Genomic DNA, 24,319 nt, shown 5'->3' on the forward strand with positions numbered 1-24,319 from the left:
CAGCAGACCTTAACAGAAACAAAATTAATCAGCCCCCCAAATTAACTCTGTCTAATTAACGTTCATGACAAGAGCCCTGTCAAACAGAGTCAAATGGTACTGTAGGTGGCAGTATATTTTTAATAAACCTCCTTAGCTATTGGGCCATCAACTGCAATAGCTAAAGCTGACATTCTTGAAAATTCAATTAATTTTTAAGTATCACTGCAAGAGCTCTGATGAGAGAAAGCAGCTCTGTGATATCTCCAGGGCATGAATCAGGTACCATAAATGCATATTGGTTGGTTCTACTCTGCTGGCAACAATGGGTTCCAGGGTATTTGCAACATTCTCTCCATCCAACTGAGGCGTTATTTTAATTTTCAGTGAGACATTTATATTCAAAGATCTTCTCAGTGAAGAGCCAAATATTTTCATCACTGAGAAACCATAACAAATTATCTGGTAAGGGGAAAGCAAAGAAAAAAAATAGAATTTGGTTTGGGAGTAAATAGATCTACAGAGCATGTGCATTTTTTTTTTCCTGTTCCCTCCCTGGGTGGAGGGAGCAGTGATAGCGTGCTTAATGGAGTCTGCTGGATTGTCGATTCATTCCCTGATCTCACCAAGCAGATGGTAGGGCTGGCTTTTATGAGCCTGGTAAAAATTCCAGCACATCATCATGGGAATAGCATGTAAATGAAGTCTCAAATTTTCTATATATCTGTCTTTACTATATTTACAAGTAACAATGTGGATCCCACAAGATGTCAGACAGATCAACCCCAAATGTGGGTTGATTGAGTTTAACCAAAGGAAGAATGTAAGCCAAAAGCTTCCTCAACTTCCTAGGCAATGATGGTATTGTGCCAAGAAAAATGAAACAGTATGGTCTGGAATCATCTTCTGATAAACTATAAACACAGAATTATAAGTGATACTGGGGAATCTTAATCTGTTTTACTGGTAATATAACATCTCTACCATGTCCACAGCCGGTTCATGCTGGAAAGGGGCTTACCCTTGGCAATAGGTTTTTATCTCAAGGCTATTTAATTTGATAGTGAAATAACTCACGTCCTTGAATCAGAGCTCAAATCAAGGTCTCACCAGTGCCTGATGACCTGACTCTCTGGATGCAGACAGTGCCACAAGTGGCTGAGGTAGGAAAGGCATGGCACAGAGTTAAACAGTGAGCACCTAGGGACTTTCACAAGGGTGTGAGCCCTGAAGAAAAGTTACTGCCTACCAGTAAGTTATTAGTGACGACTAGTGGTCAAGCCAAATCTATCACATTCTGTGGCAGAATCATAGCAAGGACAATGCAAGCCAAACTAGAGGGTCCCTCCCATTCATACACTCAAAATATTGGTTGAGCACCTCCCAAGTGTTAAGCCCAGTACCAGTCTTTAGGGATAATGGAGTGGCCAAAGCGGACCTGAGTCCTGTCTCTGAAAGTTTACAGTCAGGGTGCCTACTCCTCTGTTCAGTTCAATATGGCAAGTGGCTTGATATTGGGAGTTAGCACAACTAAATATTTATAAGTATATATACTGAGGGGGTGGGGAAGTAGGTCGAGCTAAGTGCACTGGGGGGGGCAATTATGCATCTTTTCAAATCTCAGTTTCTGAAAATGATTAGTTATACCAGTCTTTCTGGATAAAATGAGATAATGCATATACAGGCATCTGGCAAAGTTGGTAGGCATTAAGAATTGTAGATGCCTTCTTTCTTGCCTATCTAATTAATAAATGTGATAAATAATCTAAAACAAATAGGATATGTCAACTTTATTATGAAATCTAGAATATTATCTTTAAGGTCAGAAAAGGACGCCTACTATCAATATACTGTACTTGAAGTCCTAGGTAATGTAGGAAGATAGGAAAAATATATGAACATTATAAAAATTATAAACATTATAAAATTATAACATTATAAAAATTATAAACATTATAAAAAATCATTTAGTAAATATTATTGTATAAATTGAAAGACCAAAATAATCTTCAGAAAAGTACTGGGTTTATAACAAGATATTTCAGAAAGACTGCAGGGTTCTATGTACTAGGACAGTCAGTGCTTTAAACATATATAAACAGATCTATAGATTTGATGAAATTCCATTAAAAATCTAAATGAAATTTTTAAATAAATGTGAAAAGCTGATTCTACAAGTTCTTTGGGAAAAACGAAGAGCCCCAAATGGCCAAGATATGCCAGAGAAAGAAGATGAAGGAACTTTCTTGTGTAAAGGTGCACATTTATTAGAAAATTGTGGTAATGAAGACAATACATTAGGATAAATGAAAAAAGGGGGAATAAAAATAATGAAACTAAAAATAATCCTAAGCCTATATGAAAATGATTTATATCAAGTCCGTCACTGCAGTTAAGTGAGCAGAGTATAGATTAGTCAATAAATGGCACTGGGACAACTGGTTATCTATATGAATAAAGGAAAATTGGTTCGCTACATCATCTACAAAAATCAATTCTCCATGCACTAAGGATATAAGTTACCGAGGTAAATCTGTAAAATTTTTGTAAGACAAGGGAGTAAGATACTGAATTATGGAATGATTTATTAAATAGGCATAAAAGGTACTAATACAATATCAATACATTCAACCACATTAAAATTAGGAATATCTGTTCATCGATAATATCACAAAGAGAGAAAGAATCTAAATTTAAAAATCGGGAGAAAATAATTTTTTAAAGATTTTATTTATTTATTTGAGAGAGAGAGAGAAAGAGAGAGAGGGAGTGAGCACAAGTGGGGTGACAGGTAGAGGGAGAAGCAGACTCTCCACCGAGCAGGGAACCCAACGTGGGGCTCGATTCCAGGACCCTGAGAACATGACCTGAGCTGAAGGCAGATGCTTAACCAACTGACCCACCCAGGCGCCCTAAAAATATTTTTACACCATATTAATTTAAAAAGGACTACAATCCAGGGTATGTGAAGCACTTTGATAAATCAATATGAAACAAGACGAACAAGGGGGAAAATAGGCAAAATAAAGCACAGTAATTTCACAGAATAAATGAAAAGATGCTCAATCCTATGAGCCTTCTGGGAAAGGCAAAAACCAAATTATGTTCAAATATCATGTCATTACCCTGAAATTGGCAAAAAATGAAAATAAAAAAGAAAAATCCCAGGTTTGGAAAAGCCATGGATAAAGAGTGATTCTTACTTACTGCCGCTGAGAGGGCTGATGAGATGAAAATTGACCAACTGCAATAAGCACTATTTGGCATTATATAATCCCATGGGAATTTCTCATATTGTAAAGGTCTCAGTCCTCAGAAAATGGTTGCTATAATCAATAGAAATAGCATTCCCATTGCTTTCAATTCACTTCTCTCTGCGTATTGTTCTGATCCTCTGATGATAGGTAGTCACATGAATTCCGGTTCATTTATATATATATATATACATACATGATATATGGTGGGTCCACTTATCTGAAGACGATATTTGCAGAATTTTCATCCCCACTGAATACCTAGTATAGGTCTCTAAGCCACAGAAAGTTTTAGAGACCCTCCTCTGGCCCAACCTTTTAATTTACATATTAAGAAATTGAGCTAAGAAACAGACTCAGAACTATAGAGAACAAACTGAGGAATGTTGGAGGGGAGGTGGGCATGGGGATGCATTAAATGGGTGATGGTTGTTAAGGAGGGCACTCGTGATAAGCACCGGGTGTTTTATTAAGTGATGAATCACTACATTCTACATAGGAAACTAATATTACACTGCATGTTAACTACCTGTAATTTAAATTAAAATTTGGAGAAAAAAAATTCAGACCCATAAAGCTTAAATGACTATCAAGTTCAGAAAGTTTGACAGGAACATAAGCAGACTAGAACTCAACCTCTGACTACCTTTAAATAACTAAATAACTAAATAACAAAATAACAAAATTTGGGGGTGTAAAGAGGTTTGGTTTAGTTAAAAAGCTGTAGCATTTTATCCAAGTGACCTAATGTCATTTCGAATCAGCATAATTCACAGTGCATCTTGACAAAGGATTCCTTTGCCAGATAATGTGGCAGACCCAAAGGGAAAAATAGTAAAAAGAGTTTGCAATTCACTAGATGGCAAGCTTTGAAGTTAAATGAGTGTTGTTGACATTTAACACCATGATGTTTCTATTACTTAAAAATGAAAACATCACTTTTTGTATTGTTTAATTAAAAAATTTAGGTAATTCAAATTGCATTAAAGGCAACCACATAAGTCTTGGAAAAATTCAATGTGGAACGTATCCTTACCTCAAAAAGCCATAAATGAGACATGAATCTAAACAGGAAAAATATTTTTGCTACATTGTTTTTCATGAAAGAATATGTATTCTATATAAAAATGCATAAATCATTCTATTTTCTACAACACAAAAGGATTATATTTTCTCCAACTCTTTGTTGCTGTATAGTCTTTGTCATTAAGTTTTGGGCTATGTTATATGCAAATAAGAAGCAGCATAGTGAGTAATTACTTATGCTTTCCTGTTGAACATGTAAATAACGGGTCTATTTCCATTTTAAAATATAAGTCTTGAATATTTTGTGCATTTCTAATATGTGCTAAAACAATAAACATCAAAAAGAAATGAAATACCAACAACATTTTCCACAAAACTAAAATTTATATGGACCCACGAAAGATCCCAAATAGCCAAAGCAATCTTGAGAAAAAAGAACAAAGCTGGAAGTAACACAATCCCAGATTTCAAGATATACTGCAAAGCTGTAATAATCAAAACAACATGGTACTGGCACAAAAGTAGACACACAGATTGACAGAATAGGAGAGCCCAGAAATAAACCTATGCTTATATGGTCAATTAATTTATGACAAAGGAGGCAAGAATATACAATGGGGAAAAAGTGTCTTCAATAAATGATGCTGGGAAAACTGGACAGCTACATGCAAAAGAATGAAACCACACCACTTTCTTATACCATACACAAAAATAAACTCAGAATGGATTAAAGACTTAAATATAAGACCTGACACTATAAAAGTCCAGAAGAAAACATAGGCAGTAAAGAAAGAAAGAAAGAAAGAAAGAAAGAAAGAAAGAAAGAAAGAAAGAAAGAAAGAAAGAAGAACTAAATAAATTAGATTTACAGCAATACATATAGGAAAAAATAATTATATCCAGGATACATAAAGAACTTATACAAACCAATAAGAATAAAACTAGACAAATTAACAGAAAAAAAAAACAGGCAAAATATATGAACAGACACTCCATGATAATAGTATATCCATATGAAAAGATGTTCAACTTTGTCTTCAGAGAAATCAATTTAAAACCACAGTAAAATATCAATACATTCCACTATGATGAATAAAATGACAAAGGCAAAATATACCAAGTGTTAGTGAAGACATGATGCAACTAGAACTCTCATATATTGCCGGTGGGAAGTACTTTTTAAAACTGTTTGGCAATACCTTTTAAAGCTGGATATCTGCATACTCAATCTTCCAGCAATTCCACTTGTAAGTATACATTCAACAAAAATTCACACAAAGACGATCAGAATAACATATCAGTATGTTTGTAGCAGCATTCTGCAAAATAACCTCAAGCTGAACACTACCAAAATGTCAATCACGATGGAATTGATAAATAATTTGAGTTATAGTTACACAAAGGAGCAGTAATGGGAATACATGATCTTCAACTACACACAAAAATATGGATAAATCTCACAATAATAAGGTTAAGTAAAAAAGGAAAATGCCAGGGGGTTCCTGGGTGGCTCAGTCAGTTGAACATCTGACTCTTGATTTCTGCTCAGGCCATGATCTTGGGGTTGTGAGATCCAGCCCCATGTTGGACTCTGCACTGGGCATGGAGCCTGCTTGGGATTCTCTCTTCCTCCCCCCCCCCCCACCAGCCCTCCCCACACCTCTATCTCTCTAAGGAGAGAAAAAAAAAAAAAAAAAAAAAAAAGAAGAAGAAGAAGAAAAGGAAAATGCCAGACTTAAAAAAGTACTTTTTATGATTCCAAATATATAAAAAACTTAAAAATAAGCAAAACTAATCTCTACTGTTGCAAATCAAGATAATGGCTAGATGAAGGGAGAACTAGTGAGGACACTGGGGTGCTAGTAGTGTTCTGTTATTTCTTTTTAAGTTTTTATTTTAATTCCAGTTAGTTAACATAGAGTATCATATTAGTTTCAGGTATACAATATAATTATTTAACAGTTCCATACATCACCCAGCGCTTATCACAATAAGTGCACTCCTTAATCTCCATCACTTATTTAACCCATAAACTCACCAATCTCTCTTCTGGTAACCATCAATTTCTTCTCTATGGTTAACACTCTGTTTCTTGCTTTGTCTCTCTCTCTTAATTTTTTTCACCTTTGTTTGTTTTGTTTCTTAAATTCCACATATGAATGAAATCATATGGAATTTGTCTTTCTATGACTGAGTTATTTTACTTAGCATTATACTCTGTAGCTCCATCTATGTCTTTGCAAATGACAAGATTTTGTTCTTTTTTATGGCTGAAGAATATTCCATTGCATAAATGTACCACTTTTTCTTTATCCATTCATCAATCAATGGACAGTTGGCTATTGTAAATAATGCTGCTATAAACATAGAGGTGCATGTATCCCTTTGAATTAGTATTCTTGTATTCTTTGGGTAAACACCTAGTAGAGCAATTGCTATCTCATAGGGTAGTTCTACCGTTAACTTTTTGAGAAACTCCATACTGTTTTCCACAGTGGTTGCACTGGTTTGCATTCCTACGTCAGTGCAATAGTGTTCCTTTTTCTCAACATCTTCACCAACACCTGCTGTTTCTTGTGTTGTTGATTTTAGCCATTGTGACAAGTGTGAGGTGATATTTGATTGCAGTTTTGTTTGCATTTCCTTGATGATGAGTGATGTTGAACATCTTTTCATGTGTTTGTTGGCCATCTGGATGACTTCTTTGGAGAAATGTCTGGTCTTCTGCCCATTTTTTAGTTGGATTATTTGGTTTTTGAGTGTTGAGTTTGATGAGTTCTTTATATATTTGGGATACTAGCCCATTATTGGATATGTCATTTACAAATATCTTCTCCCATTCCATAGGTTGCCTTTTAGTTTTGTTGTTTCCTTCACTGTGCAGAAGCTTTTTATTTTGATGTAGTCCCAATAATTTATATTTGCTTTTTTTTTTTCCTTGCCTCAGGAGAAATATCTAGGAAGAAGTTGTTATGGCCAATGTCAAAGAAGTTACTGCCTGAGTTCTCTCCTAGGATTTTGATGGATTCTTGTATCAAATTTAGGTCTTTAATCCATTTTGCATTTATTTTTGTGTATAGTGTAAGAAAGTTGTCCCATTTATTTCTTTTGCATGTAGCTGTCCAGTTTTCACAACACCATTTGCTGAATAGGCTGTCTTTTTCCCATTGAGTATTCTTTCCTGCTTTGTGGAAGATCAATTGACCATATGATTGTGGGGTTTATTTTTGGATTTTCTCTTCTGTTCTATTGATCTATATGTCTATTTTTGTGCCAGTACCATGCCATTTTGTTTACTATAGCTTGTAATATAACTTGAAGTTAAATGCCTCCAGGTTTGCTTTTCTTTTTCGGGAATGCTTTGGCTATTCAGGGACTTTTGTTGTTCCATACAAATTTTAGAATTATTTGTTCTAGTTCTGTAAAAAAAGTTATTGGTATTTTGATAGGGATTGCATTAAATTAATAGATCGCTTTGGGTAGTGTAGATATTTTAACAATATTTGTTCTTCTGATCCATGAGCATGGAATGTCTTTCCATTTCTTTGTGTCATCTTCAATTTCTTTCATAAGTGTTTTTCCATTTTCAAGAGTACAGGTCTTTCACCTCTTTGGTTAGGTTTATTCCAAGGTAACTTATTATTTTGGATGCAATTGTAAATTACATTATTTACTTAATTTGTCTTTCTGCTGTTTTATTATTGGTGTATAGAAATGCAACGTATTTCTGTATGTTGATATATCCTGTTACTTTACTAAAATCAGTTCTGGAAATTTTTTGGTGGGGTCTTTCAGGTTTTGTTTATACAGCATCAAGTCATCTGCAAATAGTGAAAGTTTTACTTCTTCCTTACTGATTTGGATTTCTTTTATTTCTTTTTGTTGTCTGATTGCTATGGCTAGCACTTCTAGTACTATGTTGAATCAAAATGGTGAGAGTGGACATCCCTGTAATGATCCTGAATTTAGGAGAAAAGCTCTCAGTTTTTCCCAATTAAGGATGATGTTAGCTGTGAGTCTTTATAGATCTTTATTATATTGAGGTATGTTCCCTCTAACTCTATTTTGTTGAGAATTTTTATCACAAATGTTGAACTTTGTCAAATGCTTTTTCTGTGTCTATTGAAATGATCATATGGTTCTTATCCTTTCTCTTACTGATGTGATGTACCACATTGATTGATTTGCAAATGTTGGACCACTCTTGCATTCCAGAACTAAATCCCACTTGATTGTGGTAAATGATTTCTTTAAAAGTATTGTTGAATTAGGTTTCCTAGTATTTTATTGAGAATTTTTGTATCTATGTTCATCAGGAATATTAGCCTGTAGTTTTCTTTTTGAGTGGTGTCTTGTTTTAGTATCAAGGTAATCCTGGCTTCATAGAATGAATTTTGAAGTTTTCCTTCCTTTTCTATTTTTTGGAACAGTTTGAGAAGAATAGGTATTAACTCTTCTTTAAATTTTTGGTAGAATTCACCTGTGAAGTCATCTGGTCCTGGACTTTTGTTTGTTGGGAGTTTTTTGATTACTGACTTAATTTCTTTGCTGGTTATTGGTCTGCTCAAATTTTCTATTTCTTCCTGTTTCGGTTTTGGTACTTTATATGTTTCTAGGAATTTATCCATTTCTTCTAGGTTGTCTAATTTGTTGGCATGTAATATTCTCTGGAAATCCTTTGTTTTTCTGTGGTGTTGGTTGTTACTTCTCCTCTCTCACTTGCGATTTTATTTGAGTTCTTTCTCTTTTTCTTGATAAGTATGGCCAAGGTTTATCAATTTTATTGATTTTTTCAAAGAAACTGCTCTTGGTTTTATTGATCTTTTCTATTGTTTTTTAATTTCTGTCATTTATTTTTGTTCTAATTTTATTATTTCCTTCCTCCTGATGGTTTTAGGTTTTGCTTCTTGTTCATTTTCTAGTTCCTTTAGGTGTAAGGTTAGGCTGTTTATTTGAGATTTTTTTTTTTTTGCTTCTTGAGGTAGCTTGGATTGCTATAAACTTCCCTCTTAAAACTGCTTTTGCTGCATCCCAAAGTTTTTGGACTGTTATGGTTTCATTTCCATTTGTTTCCATGTACTTTTTAAATTTCTTCTTTGATGTTGTGCTTGACCCATTCATTATTGAGTAGCATGTTATCTAACCTTCATGTATTTGTGGTCTTTCCAGATTTTTTTCTTGTGATTGACTTCTAGTTTATAGTATTGTAGTTAGAAAAGATGCATGGTATGACTTCAATCTCCTTGAATTTGTTGAGGCTTGTGTTGTGGTCTAATATGTGATCTAACCTGGAGAATATTGGTCCATGTGCACTTGAAAAGAATGTGTATTCTGGTGTTTTAGGATGGAATGTTCTGAATATATCTGTTAAAGCCATCTGTTCCAGTGTGTTGTTCAGAGCCATTGTTTCCTTGTTGATGTTCTGTGTAGATGATCTGTGCATTGATGTAAGTGGTGTGTTAAATCTCTTACTATTATTGTATTATTATTAATTAGTTCCTTTGTGCTTGTTATTAACTTTTTTATGTATTTGGGTGCTCCTATCTTGGGTGCATAAATATTTACAATTGTTATATCTTCTTGATGGATTGGCCCCTTTATTATTATGCAGTATCCTTCTTTGTCTGTTACAGTCATTGTTTTAAAGACTGTTCTGTCCAATATAAGTACTACTACTCTGGCTTTCTTTTGACATCATTTGCATGGTAGATGTTTCACCATCCTCTCACTTTCAATCTGCAGGTGTTTTTCAGTCTAAAATGAGTCTCTTGTCAGAATATATAAATGGGTCTTATTTCTTTTATCCATTCTGTTACCCTGTTTTTCAATTGGAACATTTAGTCTTAGTAATGTTCTGTTCTTGATCTGGGTTTTGGTTATGGGTGTGCTCAGACTACAAAAATCACACAGTGGTAGACTTATGTGCACTTCCCAGTATTTATGCTATATTTCAATAAAATAGTTTAAATAATCCAATTTAAATAATCTGGATAATTGAGAAAAAATTCATCTGACATAGTATTGTTGTTCCAATTAATAGGGTGATATGAGCAAGACAGTACTCCTATTAATGCTACTTTTATTAGTGAACACTAAAATAATAGCAGTAGTAGTACTATCAAATATGTATCATGTAAAAACTTTTCAATGCATATTAATATCCCTTAATGCCATTTGCCCTTCAAAACAACCTCACCACATTTAGAATGAAATATATCGGCTGCATAAATACAATTATAATTGTTTGAAGGACCATACTCTAAAGGTGCTAAGTGATTGATCGATGTCAAGGTGAAGGAAGTTTCTTTCATAATCACAGAAATGTTTTGATAGTAGAGAGACAGTTAAAAAAATAAACTTAAAAAATTGGAGGATTTTACTAAAATCATATATTAATTTGTTTTAATGCTGCTATACAATTGCAGGAAGAGATTGAATAGGATGCCATTGGATTGTAGTCCTATTCAGTTTTCATCCCTTCAATAATTTAGATGAAAATACAGGTTCTGCTCATCTAATTTTCTGAGGGAAAGTTCAATGGAAAATTTGGAATTCTATAAATTCTTGTTATGATGACTGGATGAGCTGACTCCGACAAAGTTAAATTTGATGGGAATAAATCTGAGTCCTATTTTCTGGTCCAAAACCATTCAACTGAACAAACAAATAATATAGTTAACATGACTTCCCAGGCACAAGAGATAAAACCAAATAAAGCAAAATCTTTGGAGGACTTAGAATATGAATCAACTGTGTGCTAGAGACATTCAAAAAAGTCCACGTAAGCATGGTTATGTTCATACAAGTGCTTAGAAGAGGGATGGCATGCTCTTGTACTTTAATGCTGGTCCACTCACACCTGTTATACTCCTACTTCGTCAAGCTAGAATGTGTTTCAATATATGCTGAAATGATGAAAGGCTTCTAGATCATATAATGAAATACTGAAAGATCTCTTAAAGGAAAAAAAAATAGGGGACATATGACAGCATCTTCAAATATCAGAAAGAATGTCCCTTTGAAGAGTAATTCCATTTTGTGTGGAATCACGGTGTAAATAGAATCAAAGCACAAAAGCTATGGGATAATATATGTCAATATAATGAAGACTTTCTAAGAGAATTATCCATAGGTAGAACATTTCATTTGATAGTAAACCAATTTCTCACTATAAAAAGGACTTAAATATAACTGAACCACTTAATCGGATATGATACAAGGTTTTCAATCTTTGAAGGTTAGACTGTACAAATGGATTGATTTCAACACCAAGAATTTCTACTTTATAGATAGGAATGTCAGACAAAGAGAGGTGAAATGACTTTCAAGTTCAGAGAGAAATTGATTCTCAGGATGGAGCCCCTTCACACAGCCTATGCATGGGGCAAAAATCTCATTAATTTGGCCCTATGTTTCCACATCTATCAAGTTCAGTGAGCTTCTTCACTAAGTGAAGGACTTGCAAGGGAATGACCCTATCTCCTAAGGACAAAGATGCCTTTGGGCAGACAGAAGTCACGTTGACCCCACTTAGATGAGGAATGTTAGGCCTTTTATGTATGCCAAAAACATATCCTTTATTATTGTTCTTGATTATCTTGCTTTTCATATGTGCAATCCCAAATTACACAGGTTTTTAAGGTTTTACTATATTTACGTGATTCTAAGATTGTGTTCAACACAAATTAGAAACTAAAGTCAACATGTGGAAAAAAAAGTAGATATTTGAGTGAGAGACTTACTTCATTTGTTTTACTACTCTCCAAGTCAAATACACAAGAATATTGTGCCAAAAACATCCTTGACTAAACAAAGGTACGCACTAGAAGTTTACATGATTAAATTAAATAATAAGCCTGGCTGTCTGACTTTAAAGATAAAGCAAGTTTAGAAAAACAGAAAGAGGGAAGTCTGATTATTGAAAATCACAGGTTAAATCCTGTCCCTAAGAAGCGTAACAGAAAACAGCATCATATTATTTGCCACAACCCTACGTACTTTAAAAATTAAAACAATCAGTTGATCACTATAAGGAAAAATAGTATGACTTTCTTTTATTTTGTTTATTTATTTATATTTATTTATTTATATATTTCATTAATTTTTTTAGAGAGAGAGTGCATGTACATGCAAACTGGTGGGGGAGGGGCAGAGGGAGAGAGAGAATCTTAAGCAGCCTCCATGCCCAGCGTGGAGCCCAACGTGAGGCTCAATCTCACAACCCTTATATCACAACCCTGATGTCATGAGATCACGACTTGAGCCAAAATCGAGAGTTGGATGCTTAACCAGTTGAGCCACACAGGTACCTCAAGCATTACTTTAAAGGGAGAGTAGTTCACTCTTTCCTTACATTTTCTATGTGATTCAATGTTGTAAATCATTCCAAAATTCTCAAATATGATACAATCTATCTAAATTCTGGGCTAACTTCCATTATTTGCAGCAAGAAATCAAGCTTTATAAAATACTCATCACTCAAGATTTTATTTCACATTAGGTATACCTCAAAGTAACCAATCTGGGAATAAGTTTCCAAGCATCTATCAGGTAACCCCCCCAAAAAAGAAGGACAGTCTTAATGATGATATTATTGAGGTCATTAAATATGAAAGCTAAAGAAGATCTATATATTATTCAGCACAAGACCTTTATTTATTAGATGAAGAGAGTGATAACAGATAAAATTATGGTCCCATAACTAATTGGTGTAGAATCAAAATATAACCCTTGCCCTCTTGAGTCCAATCTCATGGTTTTCCTTATTTCCCAGATATTGCCATGAAATGAGTCTCTTATTCAAGACCAATAATTAAATACAGATTAAGCTTGAACATATTTTTTTCCAAAAGGAAATAGGACACAGTCCAAAACTCTACTATAATTTCCCAATCCTATTGTGCAACTGATTTGCAATTGCTTAAATAACTGCAGGTGCTGGGAACCAAAAGCCACTCTGTGCGTGTCTGGGCTGATGACCAATCAGTTCTGCATGGATCATATGATACACAGGGACAGCAATAAACAGATACTCTGGCATTCACCAGGTGTGCAATATTGCAATTTCTGGGCCTGTCTCAGGCTCAACTCGCAACAACTGAATCTATGACAACTAGACTCTAGCATATTTTAACCTGGACAAAACCAGGAACATAATCAAAGTAAAAACATAGTTCGGTGATTATAGAATTTACAAAGAATCTCAACATGAACTTACGATTTCTTTAGGTGACAATTAATGATTACCTAATAAAGAAGTAAATTATATAATATACATATAATTATAGGAATAAAATTATATTTATAGCAAATTTACAGATACTCTACATTTATAAACAATCCTCATTTATAAAATGGACATGGAGTAAATAATTTCAAATATGAAATCGATTTATTACCAACTTGGTCAGGGCAATTTATAATGAACAACTCGTCTATAGAACCATGCTCCAAAGAGTGGCCAATTTATAACATGCTGCTTTCTTTCTAGAATCAGAGAGGGGCTGCCTCTAATTCTACAAATCTGTATTTTGGGATATCCACATATTTTGGTCATGTGGCAAACTGCTCCACATTATAAAATACACAAATTTATAGACACAAATTGTGGCATCTTGAAAGGCAAGAGCAGAGTGGAGGAGAACCTCATAGGGAAGAACAAAGTGTTGGCTAAAGTGGAAATGCCTAGAAAATATGATCTCAACAGCGCCTTCCCCAAGGGGCCATATCAGGCATGACTTGGAGCTTATGAGAAGTGTTAATCTCAGGACCTCTCTGCAGACCACTGATGCAGAATCTGGATTTTATTTTATTTTATTTTATTTTTCTCTGTCTTTTTTTTTTCTTTTTTTTTAATGATTTTTTATTATATTATGTTAGTCACCATACAGTACATCCCCGGTTTCCGATGTAAGGCTCGATGATTCATTAGTTGTGTATAACACCCAGTGCACCATGCAATACGTGCCCTCCTTACTACCCATCACCAGCCTATCCCATTCCCCCACCCCCCCCCCCCGAAGTCCTCAGTTTGTTTCTCATAGTCCATAGTCTCTCATGTTTCATTCCCCCAGAATCTGGATTTTAATGAGAGTCCCCAGGTGATCCCAGTGAAATTAAAGTCAAAGTCTTATTGTGAGAACCGAACTATGATTTAGAATAGCTTTTAAGGATTGTAAGAAGGATGTGTGTGTGTGTGTGTGTGTGATGTCTGAGTTAAGTATTAAAGACAAAATATTTTGATATCATGGCACTTCTCTTAAAGGATAAACATCCAGATCAGCTACTTTGCATCTTTTGGTCGGAAAAAAAAAGACTGCGAAAGAAAAAAAAGAATCAGAGCGATCTGATCAGTGTGTATATGTGTCACATATCTATTTAATATGCATCCCAGCAGAGTCTAGTCGTTAAATCATTGGAGGTAATCTCTGAATTCTTATTCTCAACTTGTTTCCCCTTTAGGCAATATTACGATAGGATCCTCTGTAGGTTTGGGAACTTAGAACTACTCTTCTGAATAAATCTAAGGGGTGTGTATCTCCTGGTACAATCCAGCAAGTCATCTTTACTAGTGGATGTACTTAATAAGGTTCATGCAACTGCATTTATTTCTCTCTAGAAATACCTTGGTTCATCCCCTGCTGAAACTGAAAACAAACCATCATTCATTCTAGATGTGATCCAACTCACTGAAAATCAATGGGCCTGGGCTGTCACATTTCTACTTTTTACAGTTGAGTGAACTTGAAACATGTTAAAGTCAACAATATCTATCAATGAGGGAAATATATACTACTAAATACGGCCTACTATATTTAAAACCAGAATAACAAATCCTTAAAAGAAAGCACTAAATGTGTCTTATCTTGGCATCCCCAGTATCTTTAGAGATGGGAGTAAATAAACATGTGGTAAGTGTAATGAGGAATGAAACTGAGATGAGAAGGGATGTACTCACATAACTCTTCTTCTTAGGAGGGTTGGCTAAGGTTTTTAATTTGTTTAACTTTATCGTGTATGTGTGTATTTTAAGATAAACTGCTAACTTGTTATAAAATTAATTCAAAGTAGTTAGTCAGCATACACTAAGATCAGTACAAAATGGAAACACTTAGATTGCAAGGTAGCGTTCTTTTCACAAGAGGAAGAGAAGGGATACTGGTAACTCACAACACACCTTTGATCTTAAGACAGTGATACTGGGGGCGCCTGGGTGGCACAGCGGTTAAAGCGTCTGCCTTCGGCTCAGGGCGTGATCCCGGCGTTCCGGGTTCGAGCCCCACGTCAGGCTCCTCCTCTATGAGCCTGCTTCTTCCTCTCCCACTCCCCCTGCTTGTGTTCCCTCTCTCACTGGCTGTCTCTATCTCTGTCAAATAAATAAATAAATAATCTTAAAAAAAAAAAAAAAAAGACAGTGATACTGAACCCAAAAGTCACACATGTAAAGCATCTGGTACTGAAAATGGAATCAAGAGGGAGATTACTGTTTACTCACAGGCATCATTCATTTCATAATTACATGTACAGGGCCTACAATTTGGAGGCACTATTCTAGGTGTAAGAAATACATTGGGAAACAAGGTCCTCAGGGTTTCCACTCTCATCCAACAAATGAGGAAGAGATAACCCTAAACAAGGACACTGAACACACAAAAGAGCACAGTGAGAGCAAGAATGACCAGTGCAGGGCGACCGATGTAGGTGGCCAGGGGAGCTCTCTCAGCAGATGACACTGAAACCAAGACCTGAATGCTGAGGAGCCCCTGGGGGAGATCTGGGCAAAGAGTATTCCAAGCACAAAAAACTCAAAAGGGCAACTTCCTGAAATGAGAAGAAAAAAAAAATTGGCTTACTTCAGGAATGGAGAAAAATTCAGTGAGCGCTGAGCACAGTGAAACAAGAGGTAACCTGGAATGAGATGGGATCTGGGGCTAGGTCACGTAAGCCCTTCTTGATCTTCGTCAAACTTTCAGATTTTATTCCATGTATAACGGGAAGCCACCGGAGTATTGTAGACTGGGGAGTGATATGATCTGATGTATATTCCAAAAAGATACGTCTGACTTCTGTATGGAGATTGGACTATGGTATATATGGAAGTGGTAGCAATGAGACTAACATTTATGAAGTTTTGGACCATAGGGGTGTGGGCTACGGAGTCATAGTCACCTGGGTTTGAATTTCCCTCTCACATTGTGAGTATTTGATTAATAACTGATTACCTTAAAATCTCAGTTTTCTCATCAGTAAATGGAAGCAATAAAATGTTTTCTCATCAGTAAATGGAGGACCTATCTGACAGGGTAGTCGTGAGGATTAAATAATATAACGTATGCGTAGTGAGTTTATTAAAGAGTCGCAACCCACGGCATATATTCATGGTATATAAACATGAAACAGTATTTATGTATGTATTTATGCAAAAACAGTCACTTTTTTTCTCCATCTCTTATTATCTTGGCAGAATCACTGAATTTCTGGTCACTATTGGTTATCAAAAACTCAGGCTAATTTATAATTTGAACCTAAAATTTGATGTAAATTTCATCCCTTATCTCATAGTCTTGAATTGAGGGGGTAGGGAGGAGGAACGTGGTATGGTGCTAGGTAGGCATCTTCTTACCCTCTGCCTTAAGACTTTGTCCTTCTTGCATTTTCTAAATATTAAGAGAGAGAGAGAGAAGGAAAGAAAGAAGAAGGAGGGGCTTGGTGGGAAGAGAGAGAGAGCATGATAATGAGACAGCATAACCAAGAAAAGGACAGGGAGGGAGAAAAGGGGGCGGGGAGAGAGAGAGAGAGAGAGAGAGAGAGAGAGAGAGAGATCAGTTCTCTGGCCCAGCAAGTGGCCTTCTTGGAATACTGGCCAGATGGCTCAAGCCCCAGCCTACAGGGAGTGTCTGTTTGAGCCGTAGAATCTTAGGTATCTTTTTGGCTATACCAAATGCTGAAAGCATAGGCTATACTCCTTTTGTCAAGTCTTTTCACCTTGCCTGTTCCTTTCTCCCCTCCTCAGGAAGGCACAGGGCAGATCAGCCAGTGTGATGCATACATTGCCAGGCATCAGGAACGTAGAATACGAGCTTGTCTTTTTTTGCATCATCAGGTCCTACACATGATTCTCCGTGTCCCCCAGTTAGGCTGGACAAAGGAAGCACACTTCTTGAACAGTACAATTCTGGAGTACGTATGACCTAGTGTGTTGGAGTTAATGTAGAGCATGACATCAGCCATAATACCTGACTTGTTAAATGTAACACAGAGGCCGCTGAGGGCAGGAAAGGTTTCGGAGAAGGGCGTAGCCTTCCCGAAACTATCCTAGCCCCAACAGCCACCCTGTGATCCAAGAGACTTAGGCATTGTCCCTTAGGCTATGTTTAGCAGAACTCAGAGACTAGGCAAATTAGCATATCGTATCTTTCCTGTAAACAGATCCTCCCAGTTTCAGTAAGACCCCTTGTCACACCTCCTGTGCTTGAGAAACAGTGATAAGAATTTGTGATTATCCTGAAGGACCAATAAATGTGGGAGCAAAGAAGAGCAAAGGGTCTTTGTCTCTGAATGTTGACACCCCCCCACCTTCTCCTCATTTTCACAGTAAAGTCTGGAGTGATCTTTTATCCATCAGTGCAGGGATTGCTGGCCATTCCCTGCACTAGTGGTCTTTTTTCCCCTACCTGCTGCATCCCTCAATGCTTAGGTGGACAGGGAAGTTGGGAGGCGGACAGTGCATTAGGAGTGGTGAGAGGGTCAGTTTTGCTGTCTTTAGTATGTGCAGAGGGAGACAACTGGCCAGTGTTTAGAGGTTCACTTTACAGTGGAGGTTACTTAAATAATTTCGTTTCAGGGGGCTCTAGTTAATAATTCTATGAGGAAGATGTCTCTTGAACATGAAATTGTGTACACAGTCATACCTGGCAAATGGTGGGGAATCAGTTGCTAATTATTATTAACATTATTATTAAAGTAAGTACTACAGGGGCGCCTTGGTGGGTCAGTCGGTTAAGCATCCAACTGTTGGTTTCAGCTCAGGTTGTGATCTCAGGGTCGTGAGATGGAGCCCTGCGCCAGGCTCCCAGCTCAGCTCGGAGTCTGTTTGTCTCTCTCCCTCTGCTCCTTCCCCTCCACGTCTCTCTCTCATAAATAAAAATAAAATCTAAAAAAAAAAATAAAGTAACTACTACATTTCAAATGACTGTCTAGCAGTTAAAAAATGTGCTTTTTTTTTTTTTTTTACCAATTCTTTTATTAACCAGAATATCATGCCCAACACCCTAATTCCAGGAAAATTTTGGTTACTTAAGATTCATGGAATAAGAAAGAGATGGAATATTACAAATGTCATAAAGTAAGAAAAAATGTCTCTATTGATGGTTTACCCTTTTAATCAGGTTTGTACCTAGATGACCTGTAAGATGATCTCATGGGATATTCATGATTTTTTTGTTATTTTTATTTTTCATTCTCTCAGGGAAACACATTGGGCTAAGAATCAGGAGACCTGGAACGCTGGTTTCCACTTGGTCACTTTTCAGCCGTCTGCCCCTGGCCTTCTCCCTTAGCCTCCATGCTCCTCGTTTTCCTTCCTGGCAAAGTCACAGAGCTGGACTAAGTGCTCTCCAGTGTTTCTCTCAATTCTAAAATCCTGTGGTTCTGTAACATGCTTGATTTATTAAGTCACTGTTTCATTGGTTCACTCAATAAACATTTACTGAGGCCCAACTCTGTGCCAAACTTTATTGCTTTCCTGCTGTCAAAATCAGGCAACATGCTAGAGTTAAAATGTCTTTAAAGATTTCTGATGGCTGTTGCTTTTAAAAGGAACTTTCTATAGCAACCTCTGTCTCTTTGGGCTCCTAGAGCTAGTTCTTATTCTGTGAGGACTAAAAAATTTAGAGAAACAAGGGGGCATGGGAAGATGTTCTATTCACACTATCAGAAATAAACTTTCTATTCTGATCACCTTTTTTTGTTAGCCCAGAAAAGAACACCTTCAACAGACTTTCTAGTCCTATGTATGCTGGGGTGTTAAAAGAATGTGTTTGATAACTTCCCCCCAAGTTTAAGGTACTTTTCCATATAAATGCAATCCCTGGAATAATAAAATATTTTAAGAGAAAGTTTATGTTACTTATTAAAAGTTTATATGAATTTAGGATTATGCATACTTCTTGAATAAAAGTATGGAAGAATCAATCAATAATGACTAGTGTTAGTGTTTTCTTATGGATACAGCCCTTAATTTGGAGTTAGGAGCCCTGGGTTCAGTTCCCCACTTTGTGATTAGTGCTACATAATCATGGGCAAGTAAATGTAATTGAGTCTGAGTTTTCTTCAGTATAATGACTGTGGTCATGCTATCATACCGCACTTTTAGATTTCTTAAAAATGAGGCTCTGTAATATAATGATTATGGAATTAATATTATTAACTATATACTAATTCTTCCATAAACTCCCCTCATCCCATCTATCATACTTGTGTTGAAAGCATCGTAAATCTACACTGTCTAGCTCAGCACTTCTCATCCCAGGTTCCTCATCTGATTTGAATACTATCTTCTCAATTTTCCCAACGATGGTACAAAACTAGCATCTTTCTAGATACATAGGAGAGAAGTTAGTTCATTAAGTACAGTGAATTCCTTAGGGCTTTATTCTCTTCCCAACACCCGCAGAGTTCTAGCCTAAATGCAAACACACAGAATTTAGCAGAAAGATTTTGGAAGTAGCTCCCAGAATAAATGAATCATTGAACCACAGAGTTTTGGAAAGGAAGGAGCACAGGGAAGATATAAGCTCCTCACAGCAGAGTTCCTGGGATTGTATCACTCATATAACTCAACAACAGTGAACCTCAGACTCAAAGTAACTCCCTTCAAATTCTGAACTCCCCAAAGGGAATTAACTGATTAGTTCAACTTGTGTTAGTCAGAAGTCTTTGCTCCAGATCAGACTTTTATGATCAGAGTGGGTGGAATGGCCAGGTTATAAAACATGAACATTGTGAGAAGAGTCATCCATTAGCACCTGACATTATCAACCCGTTGGTCTTGTGACCTAATACTAAAAGAGCACCCTCCTGGAGCAGGAGATACCCGCCTCCAGTTACGGAATGAATGAATCACCGGCAGTGAGGGTTCAGCATAGGGAATACAGTTAATAGTACTGTAACAGTGTTGTGTGGTGACAGATGGTAGCCACAATTGTGGTGAGCATAGCTTAATGTAAAGAAGTTGAATCACTACATTGTACACCTGAAATGAAGGTAATATTATGTGTCAACTATACACTTCAATTAAAAGAAAAGAGTGTCCTTCTTAGGAGGTGAATAATTATTACAATTTCCTTTTTAGTTTTACCTAACTTTATTTGAACTCTGAAACTTCATCAGAAATCTCAGTGAATAACAGAATTGTAAACTTTAGAGGTGCCTGGGCGACTCAACTGGTTAAGCATCTGATTCTTGATTTCAGCTCAGGTCATGATCTCAGGTTTGTGAGATCGAGCCCCTCATCAGGCTCTGTACTGGGTTTGGAGCTTGCTGAAGATTCTCCCTCTCCCTCTGCCACTCCTCTCTCTTTCCGCCTTTCCCTCTCAAAAAAAAAAAAAAAAAAAAAAAAAAAAAAAAAAAAAAAGTAAACTTTGGAGTTGAAAGAGGGAGACTCATGGAGGGTATGAGATTTTTTCTAGTGCCTATAGCTAGGCATAGGCAAAGTTGGGATGAGAAGCTGGGTTTCTACACCAGTTGATCCCAAACAGGGCTGGTCATCAGAATCATCTGTGAAAACCTTTAAAAAAGCATATATTTTTAAAAGATTTTATTTATTTGAGAGAGAGAGAGAGCACAAGCAGGGGGGAGGGGTGGAGGTAGAGAGAGAAGCAAGCTCCCCAGCGAGCAGGGAGCCTGATGCAGGACTTGATCCCAGGACCCCAGATCATGACCAGAGCCGAAGGCAGACGCTTAACTGACTGAGCCACCCAGGTAGGCAAAGCATATTTCTTGCACCCATCCCTATAAGTCTTACTTTGATAAGACTGGGTTGGTGTGCCTCAATACTTTATTATTATTTACTTTCTAGTTACTTCCAGTATACAGTGTAACTTGAAACTCAATGTCTTTTTGTAAAGCACTGGGCCTCCCTTGCTTCCCTAGCTTCTCATTTCCCAACAAATAGTGAGCACAAAATGCGAGACAAAATACAAATGAAACAACCAAAAATCAAAGCACATTCTCACTTTTAGTATGGAAGTAATTTGATTGGTAAGAGAACATTCTGGCCAGACTGAATAATACTATCTCTTGAAACCGTACTTATAATTCACAAAGCATCCATTCACTTCTTATAGTGACCATTCTCTGATCTCAAGGATGGGACACATTTCCACATTGACAGGCTGTAAATGCTTGTTTCTGCCTTTTTCTACTTGTTGTAAGTGAACCAAATACCCTGTTGGAACAAGTCTTTTCTTTCTAAAGATTATTTTCCTTGATACTACATAACAAGAATATGTGGTATATTTTATGTTCCATGCTTGAAATAAGTTGCCTCCACCTCCATTCCCCATACTGCATGCCTTTCCCACGAACAATTCAGAAAACTATAAAATTTTAAGAGATCTTCTAATTCAAGGTCTTTCAAAATTTCTTCCTAGGTACCCAGGATTCACGTACAATATACCAACTTTGCTACCTGTAATCTACTCTTCCGTGTTTTATAGAAATAGGAATTATCCTAAATTGATTTCATAATCTAATAATGGTTCACCACTTAACTTTGAAAAATACCGATTTAATTCAGCCTTTGCATTTTACAAACAAGGAAACTAAGTAAAGCCCAGAGAACTTAAAAGACTTGGCAAGAACCTCTTAGCTTCCGACTAGAATTTGGATCTCTGGACTGAATCCTCAGCTCTTTCTACTACATTCTGCAGCATTTCTAATGCTATTTTGGATAGGTTTGAATGGACACCTTCACAGTTTCAGGGAAAAGAAAATTCATTTTGAAGAATATAGGCCAGTCTTTTTTTTTTCCCCCACCGTGACACACATCCTAATTTAATTGCTTTCTTAGGTACCTAGTTTTAATAACTCCTAGAGAAAATACACAAAATTAAAGCTTTATAGCTTTCATATCACCAAACAACATTACTATTATTTTTCTCAGCTTACAATTTAAAAGTGAAGTAATTATCTTAACTACCTCACTACATTTGCACTATGTTAAGCTTCTCAACACCAACATTTGAAGTTTGCAGTTTCTTTTGGTATATAGTATTATAATGAAAGGCTTTGACTAAGATGTTCAGATATTCCTATTTAAAAACACACAGTGAGGGTCTCCTGGGTGGCTCAGTCGGTTAAGCATCTGCCTTCGGCTCAGGTCATGATCTCAGGGTCCTGGGATCAAGTCCCAGATCGGGCTCCCTGCTCAGCGGGGAGCCTGCTTCTCCCTCTGCTTCCGCTCCCCCTACTTGTGCTATCTCTCTGACAAATAAATACATAAAAAATCTTTTAAAAAAGTAAAGACACAGTGCGTTTTATTTTAAATTGATAGTATTGCCCATGACATGGGAAAAAAAAAATCTATCACTTCACAGTAAAAAAAAAAATCCATAAATTGGATACATATAAGTGTCCTCACAAGAAGCTAATTACTGGCTCATTAGTTATACCAGGCTGAGGTGATATGATAAAATGTTTAATATTCATAGTGGTCCTCAACTTGGTATTACCATAAAATCACCTTAAAGAGCCTTGAAAAATATTGAGTGCCTGGGTCCCAGTTCCTGACCTCAAAACTCATTTAATTGGTTCAGTGTGTGGCCTGGGCATAGGGATATTCTGAAATATTCTAGGTGATTCTAATGTGCAGATATGGTAGAGAATCAAGGGCTAAGAGAAATATGACCTAGGCATTTAATGTGTAATAATAGTGCCTCTGTAACTCTTCTAATTTAGTTATAATAATGTGCCAAAGTCTTTCAGCTCTTTAAGCTATAATTTACACTTTAGATGTGACCATCTGTGTATAGTACTGCTGTACATTTGCATATTGCTTGAGTAATTAATAAATAGTTGGCATATTTTAGCTTATAAAGTGGGAACACAATAGCACTTCCTCTCTCCCCTTCAAGAACGTTATTAGATTGACCTTCGGAAGCACCTGATTTAAAGTCACAGTTTCCTTTTAAGGGCCAATCATTATGTAAAACCACATGAATGAATACTTTACCCATTCAGTATAGTATGGTAAACTAAAACCCACGCCGATATTGCATATCTTCCTGAAGAAAACATCACCAAGGAAGCATTGTAGAATTGTATCTTACTACCGACTCAATCACATTTGCCCCAAAATATTTTTTTTTTTAAATGGCTGAATTCAGTTGTTTTCAGTTTTTTTTAAAGTTAAAAATGCAGCCACAATCCAAAACTCTCGTTATTAAAATATGTAAGATTTAAGTATTTCTGGCAAAACTTACCACAAGCATTGAAAGAAGGCAAATGTTCCAAATCCTTAAAAGCCTGTCCTGAGTAGTGCTCTTCCTTTCTTTCTTTTTTTTTTTTTTTTTTACGATTTTATTTATTTGAGAGAGAGAGATCATGAGAGGGGGGAGGATCAGAGGGAGAGAGACAGACTCCCCACTGAGCAGGGAGCCCACTGCGGGGCTCGATCTGGCACTCCAGGATCATGACCTGAGCCTAAAGGCACTCACTTAACCAACCGAGTCACCCAGGCGCCCTGAAGAGTGCTCTTTATTTGCTGGTCAGAATAAAACCTGAAGCCAATGAAGAAAATACGGAAGCTAAATAACCCACTATGGACATTAAAAACAAGGACAGTCTACACTACAGAGAAAGGCCTGGAAAGGAGTCCTGGGATAAAACAGATAGAGAAAGAAAGATGCAGAATGAGAGCTAGCCCTGAAATAGTTAACGAGAGGCACCGACACCCATCCATCAGCAAGCTCTCCCTGACAGGCCCATCTCTGTCTAAGGAGCTGACACGTCTATACACCGCAAGCTGAAATTGTCAGTGTGTAAGTTCCTCTTCCTTCTTC

General features: G+C 36.5%; 1 protein-coding gene across 9 annotated transcripts in view; it reads right to left on the reverse strand.

Moving 5' to 3' along the window:
- NRXN1 (neurexin 1) overlaps positions 1 to 24,319 on the reverse strand; it is a 1,098,989-nt gene that overhangs the window by 683,909 nt on the left and 390,761 nt on the right. The window lies entirely within an intron of this gene.

The sequence above is a fragment of the Ursus americanus genome, chromosome 7 (genome assembly GCF_024610735.1).
Source record: "Ursus americanus isolate L20-20 chromosome 7, mUrsAme1.1.p, whole genome shotgun sequence".
Taxonomy (NCBI): domain Eukaryota; kingdom Metazoa; phylum Chordata; class Mammalia; order Carnivora; family Ursidae; genus Ursus; species Ursus americanus.